Genomic DNA, 14,633 nt, shown 5'->3' with positions numbered 1-14,633 from the left:
TCGTCCGCGTCCTCGTGTACTAACTCTGGATCCACTTTGATGTCAACTTCTCCCGTGCTAGGCCGAATCTGAAATCAGCTTTCGGAAATAATTAGCTGCTGTATGAGGGTTCGGCGGCGTTTGTAACCTTTGTAACATGTAATGCAGTTAGATTGCACTAGCGAGGCAATGGAGAAATTTGTCAGGGTGCACCTGATTTGTTCCTTTCGTTCTTCCGTAACGGCAAGCACGCGCCGAAAGAGTGCCAGCGCAGAAGCCACACCTGTCGGAGCTGTGGGAGGAATGTGGCTACTTAACTGTAAATGTGAGAAAGTACATAAACAAGTGAGCGAGAAATGCAACTAAAATCCATACCGTGTTCATCGCCGTTTGGTATGTCCAACAATACAAGAGGATTAAATATTTTTTAAATTCCCGTTCTAACCATTTTTTGTCCAATTGAAGTCTGCCTAAACTTTTTTGGGGTAGACCTTGTGGCTGTAGAGTTCTATGCAATTCCATTCACACACACTGAGGTTTTGATTTCCTCCAGCTGACATATATAAAACTCAGCCAATTTAAACGTTCGAAATAGCTCGCCTGAAGTATTCAAAATGGTGTTGAAATGCTCTGTGTCGCTGTAAAACTTATTCAGAAGACGTACTGAGTAGATATCGACGTTTGAAATACGCACACCAAGATCTCGCAATTTTACACTACCGCCCTTCTCTAAGCCCAGGAGTGGTTTGTTTTCCTCCCAATCCAAACGTCAAAACAGCACAGTACCAATGCAGCTGGATAAGTCTATACCGGTTGGTCAGGCTCCATCATAAAAAAATCCGACCGAAAAGCTATTTTCGATTTGTTTTCCTCCACCTGTGACAGGTGGAACAAATCGTTGAACACACAAATGCAGTTACAGATTGCCAAGTACTCTATAAAATAAAAAACAAATAAAATGAAAATTTCAATCATATATGAACAGCACTGCCCATGATCGCAAATCAGTCCCATAATGATAGGAAATCCCATAGAAAACGGGACAAATATGCGATCATGGGCAGAGCATGCTTTGATCGAACAGCGCTTCCAAATTAATTTTTCTTCTACAATTCGACCTGTCAACACGAATGGTAGACAAATTTGATTGCGTAGTGAGTCGTAAAATGATTACCCTTTAGTATGGGACCTTGGCGTATTTAATTTGTATTTGATCACACTCTGCACAATCACGAACAAAGGAGTGCGATATAGTTGCTTCGACCATTCATAAAAATAAAACAAATTTTATGGAAAATCATTTGGCATCCCTGCGCTAACACATATATTTCATGTGTTTGCACTCTTGAAAATTCATGAAGTTCAAACAGCACAAAATTTTTTCGCGTGGCGATTTGTTTGACGTATACGCCGGTTTGACTATAGTTGACAAACAGTGTACTGATGCATCAAACTTGTTTTATTATGTTTGTCAAACAATATTAGGCATAACGTCCGGTAACGCATCAATGCAAATATTTGATGAAAAAAGTTTGCTAAACAGTTGATCTCGTGTACTGGCCTTGTCAAATTTGTTTGTCAAACACGTTTATTTGATCAAATTTTGCTTCATCAAGTATTTCACGTTATGACAAACAGTGTACTGGTAGCTTAAGCGTGAGCAACAGCATGCTGAGTTTTTATATTTGATTACAGCACAACGTAAGCTCGTCCTTTTTTGTGTTGTCCTCAATATGTATTCTTCGCAGCTCCTCCCCTTCGTTGGTCGATACACAAGCAAATTGTGTTAAACACATCGGAGTGAGTTTACTTAGTAGCTGTAATGGAATACCTTGCTGCTAAAGTGTTTAAATTGGAAGGAAATGCTGCCCGTCACAACAAAAAGACGAATTATCCCACGTCTTCAGCAGCTGGTGATTCGTAACAACGAAAAGTTGAACAAACTGCTCCCCGGAGTGAAGTTTGCTCAGGGCGGTGTGTTGCCAAATATCCAAGCCGTACTGCTTCCCAAGAACAAAATTGAAATTGTGTTTCCAATACGGAGATTATCAAACACTCAGGATAAAGAGAGTAATGTAATACGGCACCTTGGTAAAATGTTTGAGAATTGAAACCTTTTTTGAATACGCCTAGTAAAAATGTTTTCCACTTCACTCCAGTTCGTTTCTGACCATATTTGCAATTTGTGTACTGCAATAAATCATAATTTAGGGTTTAACCCAAAGAGCACTCCAGGGAGAAACAGTCCATGAAACAGAAAATGCAAACTTATTCTTTGGAATGATTTTGGTGGCCCTGAAAAGGGCCTTTTTTATGATACAAGTGAGTTCTACCTTTTCAACTTCCAAATCCATACAAAGTGCGTCCCTGCCGCTTCAGAGTATAGACGACATTCATTGAGGTTTTGCGCTTGGCGTGTTCAGTGTAGGTCACGGCATCTCGGATGACATTTTCCTGCACACCATCAGCATTCGTAGATTAAATCGGAAATGCATTACATTACACCACCACGACGAGCCAGACGCCGAATTTGGTGATTCCCTGGATTTTATCACGAAGAACCTTGCGATGACGCTTGGTAGGGAACGCAAACATGATACCGCTCATTGTACCGTCCGGACGAGCATGTTACTCGTGTGGTAAGCGAGTACCCACTGATACAAAACAAGCTCGCGTGACCTGTATATATAACATTCCCGTATGTAATGAAACGCTTACATGCTCCTTACACAAGATTGGTAATTTTTTGTATTTTTTTCATCGCAAACTGTCAAAATTTCGTAGTTTAGAAATTCAATATTTCGAATTTGAATGGTAAGTTTAAAAATATTACTGGAAGTGTGATTGTTTCTAGTTTTAAACAATTAAATTTAAATAATTAATATTATTTGCAGCACACCCGAACAAAGCAAATCAGCTCAACTAATCTTGTCTCAACATCCTGGATCTGGCAATCAGCCAACCAACATTAAATCGATACAACCGCAGTAGTACCAACTACTCCAAATCCAGCAACAGCCAACAACCCCTCAAAAAGGACCACATAGCAATTAGGGGAGAGAGGGTAACAGTGGATCAGCAGGAACTATGAAACATTCGCAATAAAATCACAATGCATGATCGCAATCGTCTAATTCCCTCATATTTCACAATTTCTAATTCTTTACACGTGTTGCTATATTTTGGAAGAGATCTGCTAACTCTATCTCTTTTAATGGATATTTGTTTGTTTTGTGATAGCCAGAGTAAATTTGCAATGATAAACATTATTCCATCTTTATGAATTACCATTCATTGAATAAATGTTTAGTCTATTGCTATTTATAGCAAATTTTATGCTCAACATGTGCCGCGAACAAAGTTTTTTGGTAACTACTCATGGTTCTGTGTGATTTCACAATTTTCATGAATAGACCCATTGGGTAACTGTGAAACGATGGCGTATGGGGAACAGTGATTTTTGTTTGTTTTTGTGGTCTGTCTCAAAATGTCAATGGGTTCCGATTTTCCACACTAAATACTACTCATATAGTGCAAAATTAGTAAATTTGGCAAAATTTTGTAGAAATTGTCTCTTATTTCAGGATTGCAGCTAATATGCATATATGGTGGTTCGATGTTACGCGATGATATAGTGGATTCTTTCGTAAACAAACGATTTTCGCCTCAATATAACTTTAATTCAAAGCGTTAGGATCATTCTTCGTCTAAACAAAAGAATAAAATTTATAAGTAGAATATTTCACTATAGATGACATCGTGTTTCATAGTTCCTACCCATGAGGCACACTGATACATTTTACCACCAACTGTTTATTATCCAAAAAATGTTATTTCCCGTGAATTTTACCAGCTGGAAAAAATATATGTATTAGTTAACAACATAGTGGCACTATGTATCACTTTTGATTACACAAATAACATGTATTATCATCAAAATTAAGTTGTAGAAAAAATGTGTTTCATTGTTACCCTCTCTCCCCTACTGCTCAAACGAACAACAGCAGTTTACGAATGATGGACACATCGGAAAACATTTCATCGGCACATTCTGCTTTAAAACTTGTCTGCCACTATTTTTACCAGCGGTTGCCTTCCTGATTTAGAGAAATCGGATTCAAGCACAAACGTCATATTCCAGCCTTGGTTCCTACCAGTTCCTTGCATGAAAATATCACTGCCTCCACAGTGTTCGTGATTCCATTCCAGCAGCAGCAAGCAATCACTATTCGAGTGCTTATCGCCAACATTTCACAGCAAGCTCAGCAGCAGAACCACCTTCAACCACAACATCAGAAAATTAAGATTTCTTCCAGACCACGACCATCACCCTAAAGGTCGGTAGCAATAACGTTCAACCGACGGTCAGCAACCGCAATTAGTGCAATAGATCCAAGCCAAATGTAGAAGACCATTGACCAACTGCAAAAAAGATTTCAACAGCACATTCAAACACAGTAGCAGCAGCATACTATACCGTACCATGCGGTGTGCAGGAGGACTTTTTTATTCAGTTGGTGCGGCAAGGTGCGACATTTTTATTACCTTTTTTATATCGAAAGGATCAGTACCGTGTTTAGTACATTGTAATGTAATACCCTATTCTTCTTTAAAAAGCTCGAGTTTACTCATTTACGGATATTTTTTATTATGATTTTTTTCAGCTCGAACACCAACAACATAATATGGTAATCACCCAGCAAGAGAACGCAGTGATAATGGGCCAACAGAAAACACAACATCAAGATGCTCGGAAAGGACTTTCTCTTTCGGTATGTATTTACCAGTAGCATCCCTCCTCCAAACATTCCTTTGCATATCTAGATATCCTTATCAATTCACAGAATAAACATAATGGCACGTCATGTTCAATCGGCTAACCGTTTGGAATAAGCGCTCATCATCGGTTTCATGGCAGGGAAGTGAGCAGGCAAAAGAAGGCATCGTTTTTTCCGCAAGATCGCTCTGGTCAAAATTTCAGCGAATTGCAAGGAATAAACCACCCGAGGGACAGTACCCGTGCTGATTCAGGACGATTTCCCATACTTTGTACCTTGCTATTAAATTTTAATACCCGATCGAAACGATGGCAAGCGCTGCCGATAACTGGGTCAAAAAGACGACGGATCAAGAAATTTCTGCACACGGTAAGTGTTTTTTTGTTATAACCTATTTTTGAAGCGATCATTGGGATGGGATTTGAATTTTTCTTTTCAATACAAATAGGTTAGCGAACTGAGTATATATCACCAAGGATAAGGATTCAGAGTCGGCGGCTGGCAGTCCAGAGAAAGAGAATGCGGAACAACCTAGTCCACCGGCAGTAGAACCAAAGCTGCACCTGATGTTTGGAGTTCGGTAGCTACGGAAATTCTGACTAGCAGCTCCTGAAGAAAAACAAGCTGCAAGAGAAAATGGAGAAACACCTTCCTCCGCGGAAGATGCAGAGGCATTCAAGTAAGTCGAAATCTGCAGAAAATTTTGATTAGGACATAAGGAACATTGACAGCCTCTCTTTGTTTACTTTCTCTTTTGATTATGACGTCACTATAACACTTTGCACTAATTTTCCAGTACATAGCCGATGGTTTTTACTAAAATATTAGGCAAAGAGTTGAGTACTAAATATTGAAACGATCGAGTAACAAACAGAAGAAAAAGACCCCAAAGAGAATCTCATTGTTGCTTACGTCCTATTCTAAATTTTCTCCCGAAATATTTAGTTTCAGCTTTAAAATTATCCGTGACTAATCTTTTAGCCCGGCGGATGCAAGTTTGCTAATGAAAGATGTTCGCTAAGGTCTAGTAGAATCAAAGCTGGATCTGAAGGTGCAGCGGAAGGATTCTTCTTCGCCGGTTGGTTGGTTAAAACTTTCTTTTTTTTTTTGTTTGTTTTGTGATAGCCAGAGTAAATTTGCAATGATAAACATTATTCCATCTTTATGAATTACCATTCATTGAATAAATGTTTAGTCTATTGCTATTTATAGCAAATTTTATGCTCAACATGTGCCGCGAACAAAGTTTTTTGGTAACTACTCATGGTTCTGTGTGATTTCACAATTTTCATGAATAGACCCATTGGGTAACTGTGAAACGATGGCGTATGGGGAACAGTGATTTTTGTTTGTTTTTGTGGTCTGTCTCAAAATGTCAATGGGTTCCGATTTTCCACACTAAATACTACTCATATAGTGCAAAATTAGTAAATTTGGCAAAATTTTGTAGAAATTGTCTCTTATTTCAGGATTGCAGCTAATATGCATATATGGTGGTTCGATGTTACGCGATGATATAGTGGATTCTTTCGTAAACAAACGATTTTCGCCTCAATATAACTTTAATTCAAAGCGTTAGGATCATTCTTCGTCTAAACAAAAGAATAAAATTTATAAGTAGAATATTTCACTATAGATGACATCGTGTTTCATAGTTCCTACCCATGAGGCACACTGATACATTTTACCACCAACTGTTTATTATCCAAAAAATGTTATTTCCCGTGAATTTTACCAGCTGGAAAAAATATATGTATTAGTTAACAACATAGTGGCACTATGTATCACTTTTGATTACACAAATAACATGTATTATCATCAAAATTAAGTTGTAGAAAAAATGTGTTTCATTGTTACCCTCTCTCCCCTACTGCTCAAACGAACAACAGCAGTTTACGAATGATGGACACATCGGAAAACATTTCATCGGCACATTCTGCCTTAAAACTTGTCTGCCACTATTTTTACCAGCGGTTGCCTTCCTGATTTAGAGAAATCGGATTCAAGCACAAACGTCATATTCCAGCCTTGGTTCCTACCAGTTCCTTGCATGAAAATATCACTGCCTCCACAGTGTTCGTGATTCCATTCCAGCAGCAGCAAGCAATCACTATTCGAGTGCTTATCGCCAACATTTCACAGCAAGCTCAGCAGCAGAACCACCTTCAACCACAACATCAGAAAATTAAGATTTCTTCCAGACCACGACCATCACCCTAAAGGTCGGTAGCAATAACGTTCAACCGACGGTCAGCAACCGCAATTAGTGCAATAGATCCAAGCCAAATGTAGAAGACCATTGACCAACTGCAAAAAAGATTTCAACAGCACATTCAAACACAGTAGCAGCAGCATACTATACCGTACCATGCGGTGTGCAGGAGGACTTTTTTATTCAGTTGGTGCGGCAAGGTGCGACATTTTTATTACCTTTTTTATATCGAAAGGATCAGTACCGTGTTTAGTACATTGTAATGTAATACCCTATTCTTCTTTAAAAAGCTCGAGTTTACTCATTTACGGATATTTTTTATTATGATTTTTTTCAGCTCGAACACCAACAACATAATATGGTAATCACCCAGCAAGAGAACGCAGTGATAATGGGCCAACAGAAAACACAACATCAAGATGCTCGGAAAGGACTTTCTCTTTCGGTATGTATTTACCAGTAGCATCCCTCCTCCAAACATTCCTTTGCATATCTAGATATCCTTATCAATTCACAGAATAAACATAATGGCACGTCATGTTCAATCGGCTAACCGTTTGGAATAAGCGCTCATCATCGGTTTCATGGCAGGGAAGTGAGCAGGCAAAAGAAGGCATCGTTTTTTCCGCAAGATCGCTCTGGTCAAAATTTCAGCGAATTGCAAGGAATAAACCACCCGAGGGACAGTACCCGTGCTGATTCAGGACGATTTCCCATACTTTGTACCTTGCTATTAAATTTTAATACCCGATCGAAACGATGGCAAGCGCTGCCGATAACTGGGTCAAAAAGACGACGGATCAAGAAATTTCTGCACACGGTAAGTGTTTTTTTGTTATAACCTATTTTTGAAGCGATCATTGGGATGGGATTTGAATTTTTCTTTTCAATACAAATAGGTTAGCGAACTGAGTATATATCACCAAGGATAAGGATTCAGAGTCGGCGGCTGGCAGTCCAGAGAAAGAGAATGCGGAACAACCTAGTCCACCGGCAGTAGAACCAAAGCTGCACCTGATGTTTGGAGTTCGGTAGCTACGGAAATTCTGACTAGCAGCTCCTGAAGAAAAACAAGCTGCAAGAGAAAATGGAGAAACACCTTCCTCCGCGGAAGATGCAGAGGCATTCAAGTAAGTCGAAATCTGCAGAAAATTTTGATTAGGACATAAGGAACATTGACAGCCTCTCTTTGTTTACTTTCTCTTTTGATTATGACGTCACTATAACACTTTGCACTAATTTTCCAGTACATAGCCGATGGTTTTTACTAAAATATTAGGCAAAGAGTTGAGTACTAAATATTGAAACGATCGAGTAACAAACAGAAGAAAAAGACCCCAAAGAGAATCTCATTGTTGCTTACGTCCTATTCTAAATTTTCTCCCGAAATATTTAGTTTCAGCTTTAAAATTATCCGTGACTAATCTTTTAGCCCGGCGGATGCAAGTTTGCTAATGAAAGATGTTCGCTAAGGTCTAGTAGAATCAAAGCTGGATCTGAAGGTGCAGCGGAAGGATTCTTCTTCGCCGGTTGGTTGGTTAAAACTTTCGAAGCTTTGCACGTGAAGCCGGAATTACTTCAGGGAGTCTATGCGATGGGTTTCAACGCCCCTTCCAAGATTCAGGAGATGGCTCTACCTACTCTGTTGGCCAGTCCGCCACGGAATATAATCGCCCAGAGTCAGTCGGGAACAGGAGAAACCGCTGCCTTCGTGCTGGCAATGCTCAGTTGAGTCCATCAGTTAAAAAACTATCTGCAGGTGATTTGCTTTTCCCCCACGTATGAGCTGGCAATTCAGAAGGGGGAAGTAGCTGCCTAAATGGCAAAGTTTTGTCCGGAAATCAAACTTCCTTACGGCGTTCGCGGTGAGGAGACCGCCAAAGGGGCGAAGCTGACTAATCATATCATCATCGGAACACCCGGCAAGCTAATTGACTGGGGTATAAAGTTCAGGACGTACGACCTAGTATTTCCTTTTTGTACTGGAGGCGGGTGTTATGGTCGGTGTTCTTCTTGGTCACGTACGAGCGCGAGGTGATGGAGTTTGCCGAGTACATCGTACCCAATCCGATCGTCATTCGGCAGGCGCTGCAGCAAGAATCACTCGATAACATCAAACAGTAATACGTCAAGTTCCGCAACCAGGACGAGAAATTGTGTGATTACCGTCGGACAAGCGATCATTTTCTGTCATATGATGTATAGGACAGTTGTAAACTCCAAGTAAACTTATTTTCAGAACTGTTAATCGATCGAAACCGGTACGCAAAACGGCCGGTTGGTTGACCGGCAGGATGTCCCAGGATGGTCACTGGGTAGCGGTACTGTCCGGTAATCTAACGGTGGAGCAACGGTTGGAACGAACGTTTTGTCCAGGGGTAAGATCCACCACTTGATTCTGGCTACAGCACCAGGTTACGGAGAGATTCTTTCGTCTTAGGTATCGACGTCGAACAGGTGACCATTGTCGTCAACTTCGACCTGCCGATGGATTAGCAGGGACGAGCCGATTGCGAAACGTATCTACATCGAATTTGACGGCTCTGCGTGAGATGTGCTTGCAAATTGCGCATTTTCATCGCTGTTTTCGAAGGATTTTCTAAAAATCCTTGTTTTGGTTTATTTATAGTAGTCGCACTAATTCCGAAATTTAATACGAAATATGTGCACGAATTTCCGATCAGATAGTGCAAAAATATTGCGATTTCGATTAGTAGAACGGAAGATATTCGCATTTCAAACCTGGGAAACTTTCTCAACTGAAATTTTTGAAACGGGACCCCATATTGAAACGTTAGAAGTATTCTACTTCAAAACAAAGTAGTCGTCCTTCCTACCATCGTAAATGGGGCCTGCATAGTCTACCCCAGTTATCGTGACTGGACGACTTGGCGAGATACGAGAAAATGGTACCCATTTTGCTGATTTAGAGGAACGGGACTAGCTCGGGTGCATTGATAACATTCTCTAATCACGCTTCTTATTAAGCGCCTTCCGTTAATGGGTCAATATTGCTCCCTTATAGCAGCGAGTGTGCAACTCGCACTTCGCTGCGTCGTGTTATCTCGAGAGAGGCTCACAGGGTCGTCTTATCTGCCAACAGTTTACTTTGAACTCGTTCACCCACGACACTCAAGAGAAAGAATACGACCGAGCAAAAACTTATGCTCTCTCACCTGTCCGTGGACTTTCTCTTACACCATATGTTGCACCACAAATCCCCACGATATAGGGTGACTCAAAAGCATCGACAAAGACTCTTAAGGGGTGGACTCCCAACCCAACAAGGTTTGTTAGCCCCTTTTTTGGCTCGGAGAACGTATACAATTAAAAGAGAAAGCAAGATAATCAATTTCACATTCTATTGACTTATTTTTCCCTAGCCTGCCTATCCTCTAAATAGTAGTTTCGAGCACTTACTTTCTAATGGCACACGGAGGGTCGTAACGTCACAGAGATACCTTTATGTTGCATCGGCATGCCATGGTTGGATCATAGATTGCGCCAGTCGTTAAACACCTGTCCCGCCATGTCAAGGGGACGCCGGGCGATAACGGTTTCGGCCGGAAGGTGTACTGAACCTACTCCCTAGCGGCAAGGTGCGCTCTTAACGGGTTCGACTGGCGCTGGCTGCTGCTGGTTACTCTTTCTGATAGAGCTTACAGTAGAAGCAGCTTGATTTTGGAAGATGGCTACTCCGGCATCGGTTCTGGCTTCCGCCAATCCAAAATGGCCTATTTCTGTCCACGACAGGCGGATTGAATAGGCCACCGTGATTGTCCGCCTAGGTTCTACCTCTCCTGAGGCACCGACTTCTAAGGAAGACTCGGAAAGCTTTCGTAAAAATAAAGGGAAGAGAAAAAGGCCCTCACGTGGACCTGTGCCATGCATTAGCATATGTGACGTCACGAATTCTTAACCTAGTTTTCCATATAATTGTAGTATTCCAAATTTACCTTTTTCTCCGTAATTACAAGGTATGCACAGTATACGCAATCGAATCGTGTCTCGTCTACCAATCTTTAGCTATAGATTTTACAAATTAAATTTTATTTACACAAAATTTTTAATTGTTTTACTGACCGTACTATTAATTTTTACGTCATCCACCGTACTATTATTTTAGTTTTACTCTTCGTATACTTTTTAATCTTCGTAACTGCTACTCGAAACGTAGAAATAAACTATAACAAAGAACACACTATTAACAACCTTACTTTCTGAATCTGTGAAGCACATTTGTGACCTAGAAACTTAGTTACCGCGCGCACTACTAACCGAGTTGAGAGTCACGGACAGAAAGAAAGTTTGTCTTAATGCCAAGGATTAAAAAGGTCGGCAGGAAACCGCAGGTTAAATTATGTTGAGTTTACATAAAGTAAATGCACTTAATACCATCTTAGGTTGCGCTTATATTTTGTTTTGCTGCATACCTTCCAATGCTTTCCTTTGCGTGAGAGCATGGAGCACAGCATTTCTACTTTTCTCAGGGTGGCAATTTTATGCTCTTGGGAACCTAATAACTCTGAGCGTGAGTAACTAAGCGCCAAAATTATAGCTTGTTTTATACATTCTGATAACGAATATCAGCTCGCGTCATCGAGGACAATGTTGGTAAGTAATCGAGTCAATTTTCCGAAAAAATCCATTTTGGAGTGCTCAAGCAACAACATTGGCATTAGAAAAAATTATCCCTAATCAGTTTTATTTTTATTCATCGTTCTTAGGACAATTTTGTTGCGAGAATAATTCGAAAAGGTAAGTCAATTGTTCACCATCGGTCAGGCGGTATTGCAAAACAAAAGGTCTTTTTTTCCATACGTTTATTTGACACGGCATTTGCAAAAGCTTTTTACGCCAGTTTCTTTTTTTTACATAGCACGTTACAAAAATCCTTAAGACTAATTTTAACTATACTAGTAATTTGTCTAAAACTAACACTGAAATCACTTTATTGTTTGCTTTTTTCCTTACATTGTTATATTTCATAATGATCTAGTATTTTTTGTATTTATTTACTTTTTTTCTGTTATTGTCTAAATTTAAAAACTGAATATTCTAGGACACTTTAATTGGTGAATGATTAGCCTTGGATGAGAGTATGAGGAGATGAATTTAATTAAATTTTGACAGACGCTGTTTTTAGAAAATGATAGATAAGTTCCATGTATAGAGGATCGCGATACGCCAGGATGTCTCTAACAGGAACATGGATTGGTCTTCCTCGGACTTGTAAAGAATCTACTAATTGTGATCTGGCTTCACGATATTCAGTGCAGGACCAAACAACATGCTCAATGTCATGGTAACCCTCTCCACAAGCACAATGATTACCCTCAGCGAGCCCAATACGACGGAGATGCGCATCTAAAGTATAATGATTGGACATGAGTCTTGACATCACACGGATGAAGTCCCGACTTACATCCAATCCTTTGAACCATGCCTTCGTTGATACTTTAGGGATAATTGAGTGTAGCCATCGTCCCATATCTCCATTGTCCCAAGATATTTGCCAACTAGCAAGTGTTCTCTGTCGAGAAGCGCTATAAAATTCATTGTAAGCGATGGGTCTTTCATATATTTCACCATCTAGTGCACCAATCTTGGCTAAATTATCAGCTTTCTCATTTCCCGCAATAGAGCAATGGGCGGGGAGCATCACTAGGGTAAATTTATAACATTTTCTTGTTAGGTTACTCAGAGATTCTCGTATCTTCCCCAAAAAGAATGGATCTTGATTATCAATCCTCTTTGAGCGTAGAGCAATAGTGCTGAGACTATCAGTGAGGATAAAGTGATGGTTCGGGGGTAAAGTATTAATTATTTGCAAACTATAGTGAACTGCTGCTAGTTCCGCTATATAAACAGAGACGGGTTCTGCAAGTTTGAGAGAAATTGAAAAATTATTGTTGAAAATACCGAAACCAGTGGCCTCACTGATTCGTGACCCATCAGTGTAAAACATTTTAAGGCAGTCTATGTGTTGATATTTACTTGTGAACATTTTAGGGATCTCCCGCGAGCGTAGATGATCCGGAATTCCACGAATCTCTGCTTGCATGGACGTGTCGAAGAATAAAGTGGATTCAGGAGTATCTAGTATATTGACGTATGTGGGAACATACCTAGCAGGCGTTATTTCTTGTGACATGTGATTGAAATACACTGTCATGAATCTGGTTTGGGGTTGGAGCTCAACAAGTCTTTCAAAATTTTCAATTACCAGTGGGTTCATAACCTCACATCGAATAAGTAAACGAGAGGAGAGATCCCAGAATCGGTCTTTTAAAGGAAGAACTCCCGCTAGTACTTCAAGACTCATCGTACGGAAACAGAAGCACCCATATTCCATTACTGAAAGTATTGTTGATTGATACAATCTTATCATGTCACTTGGATGAGAACCCCACCATGATCCAGTTATTGTTCGCAGAAAATTTATCCTTTGTTGGCATTTCGTTATTAGATATCTAATGTGGCCTCCCCATGTGCCTTTAGAATCGAACCAAATTCCAAGGTATTTAAAAGTCAGGACTTGGGCTATCGTTCTACCAACCAACTGGAGCTGAAGCTGAGCCGGATCACGCTTCCTTGAGAAAACGACCAACTCTGTTTTCTCCGTAGAGAAATCGATGCCCAGTTTTAAAGCCCAAATTGATAAATTATCCAAGCTATCTTGCAATGGTTGTTGTAAATTTATAGCTTTTGCTCCTGTGGCAGAAACCACCCCATCATCTGCAAGTTGTCTTAGAGTGCATGGGCTGACAATACAATTATCAATGTCATTCACGTAAAAATTATAGAGAAGGGGGCTTAGACAAGAGCCTTGTGGGAGGCCCATGTAACTTATTCTGAGTGTCGCCAAATCGCCATATGAAAAATGCATGTGCTTTTCTGACAATAAATTGTATAGATAATTATTTAATATCGGTGAAAGACCACATTGATGTAGCTTCTCCGAGAGAACATCAATGGAGACTGAGTCGAATGCTCCTTTTATGTCTAAGAAAACAGACGCCATTTGTTCTTTTTTTGCGTAAGCGAGTTGGATTTCTGACGAAAGTAGCGCCAGGCAATCATTCGTTCCCTTTCCTCTCCGAAAACCAAACTGGGTATCTGAGAGCAAGCCATTCGCCTCAACCCAATTGTCGAGACGTCGTAGGATAATTTTTTCCAACAATTTCCTGATGCAGGATAGCATTGCAATCGGTCGATACGAGTTATGATCGGAGGCTGGTTTTCCCGGTTTTGGAATGGCGATAACTCTCACTTGTCTCCAGTCACGCGGGACAATATTCTGCTCAAGAAACTTGTTGAATAAATTCAACAAGCGTCTTTTTGCTAGGTCAGGCAGATTCTTCACCAAGTTGAATTTAATTCTGTCTAGTCCCGGAGCATTATTGTTGCATGAGAGGAGTGCAATTGAAAATTCCATCATTGTCAAAGGCGAATCTATGAAATCGTTACTTGTGGGAGCATCGCGAATGATTTTCTGCGCAGGAGCAGAATCTGGACAAATTTTCTTGGCAAAATTAAATATCCAACGATTCGAAAAATCTTCGCTTTCATTAGTCACGTTACGATTCCTCATTCTTCTGGCTGTGTTCCAAAGAGTACTCATTGATGTTTCTCTTGACAAGCCATCAACGAAGCGTCTCCAA

At 40.2% G+C, this 14,633-nt stretch overlaps 2 long non-coding RNA genes and 1 pseudogene across 2 annotated transcripts; all 3 read left to right on the top strand.

The window, feature by feature from the left end:
* The first annotated feature begins 2,773 nt into the window (after positions 1-2,773).
* Positions 2,774-5,881, top strand: LOC131683123 (uncharacterized). Its single transcript, XR_009304381.1, has 5 exons — positions 2,774-4,506; positions 4,644-4,751; positions 4,824-5,126; positions 5,206-5,436; positions 5,739-5,881. It is a non-coding gene; the product is annotated as an uncharacterized LOC131683123 (long non-coding RNA).
* Positions 5,882-5,912: 31 nt separating this feature from the next.
* LOC131683124 (uncharacterized) lies at positions 5,913-8,220 on the top strand. The gene is made up of 4 exons (XR_009304382.1): positions 5,913-7,169; positions 7,307-7,414; positions 7,487-7,789; positions 7,869-8,220. It is a non-coding gene; the product is annotated as an uncharacterized LOC131683124 (long non-coding RNA).
* Positions 8,221-8,402: 182 nt separating this feature from the next.
* LOC131680317 (DEAD-box helicase Dbp80-like) lies at positions 8,403-11,696 on the top strand (annotated as a pseudogene).
* Positions 11,697-14,633: the final 2,937 nt, after the last annotated feature.

The sequence above is a fragment of the Topomyia yanbarensis genome, chromosome 2, assembly GCF_030247195.1.
Source record: "Topomyia yanbarensis strain Yona2022 chromosome 2, ASM3024719v1, whole genome shotgun sequence".
NCBI lineage: Eukaryota > Metazoa > Arthropoda > Insecta > Diptera > Culicidae > Topomyia > Topomyia yanbarensis.
This window is presented reverse-complemented; position numbering and strand designations above follow the sequence as displayed.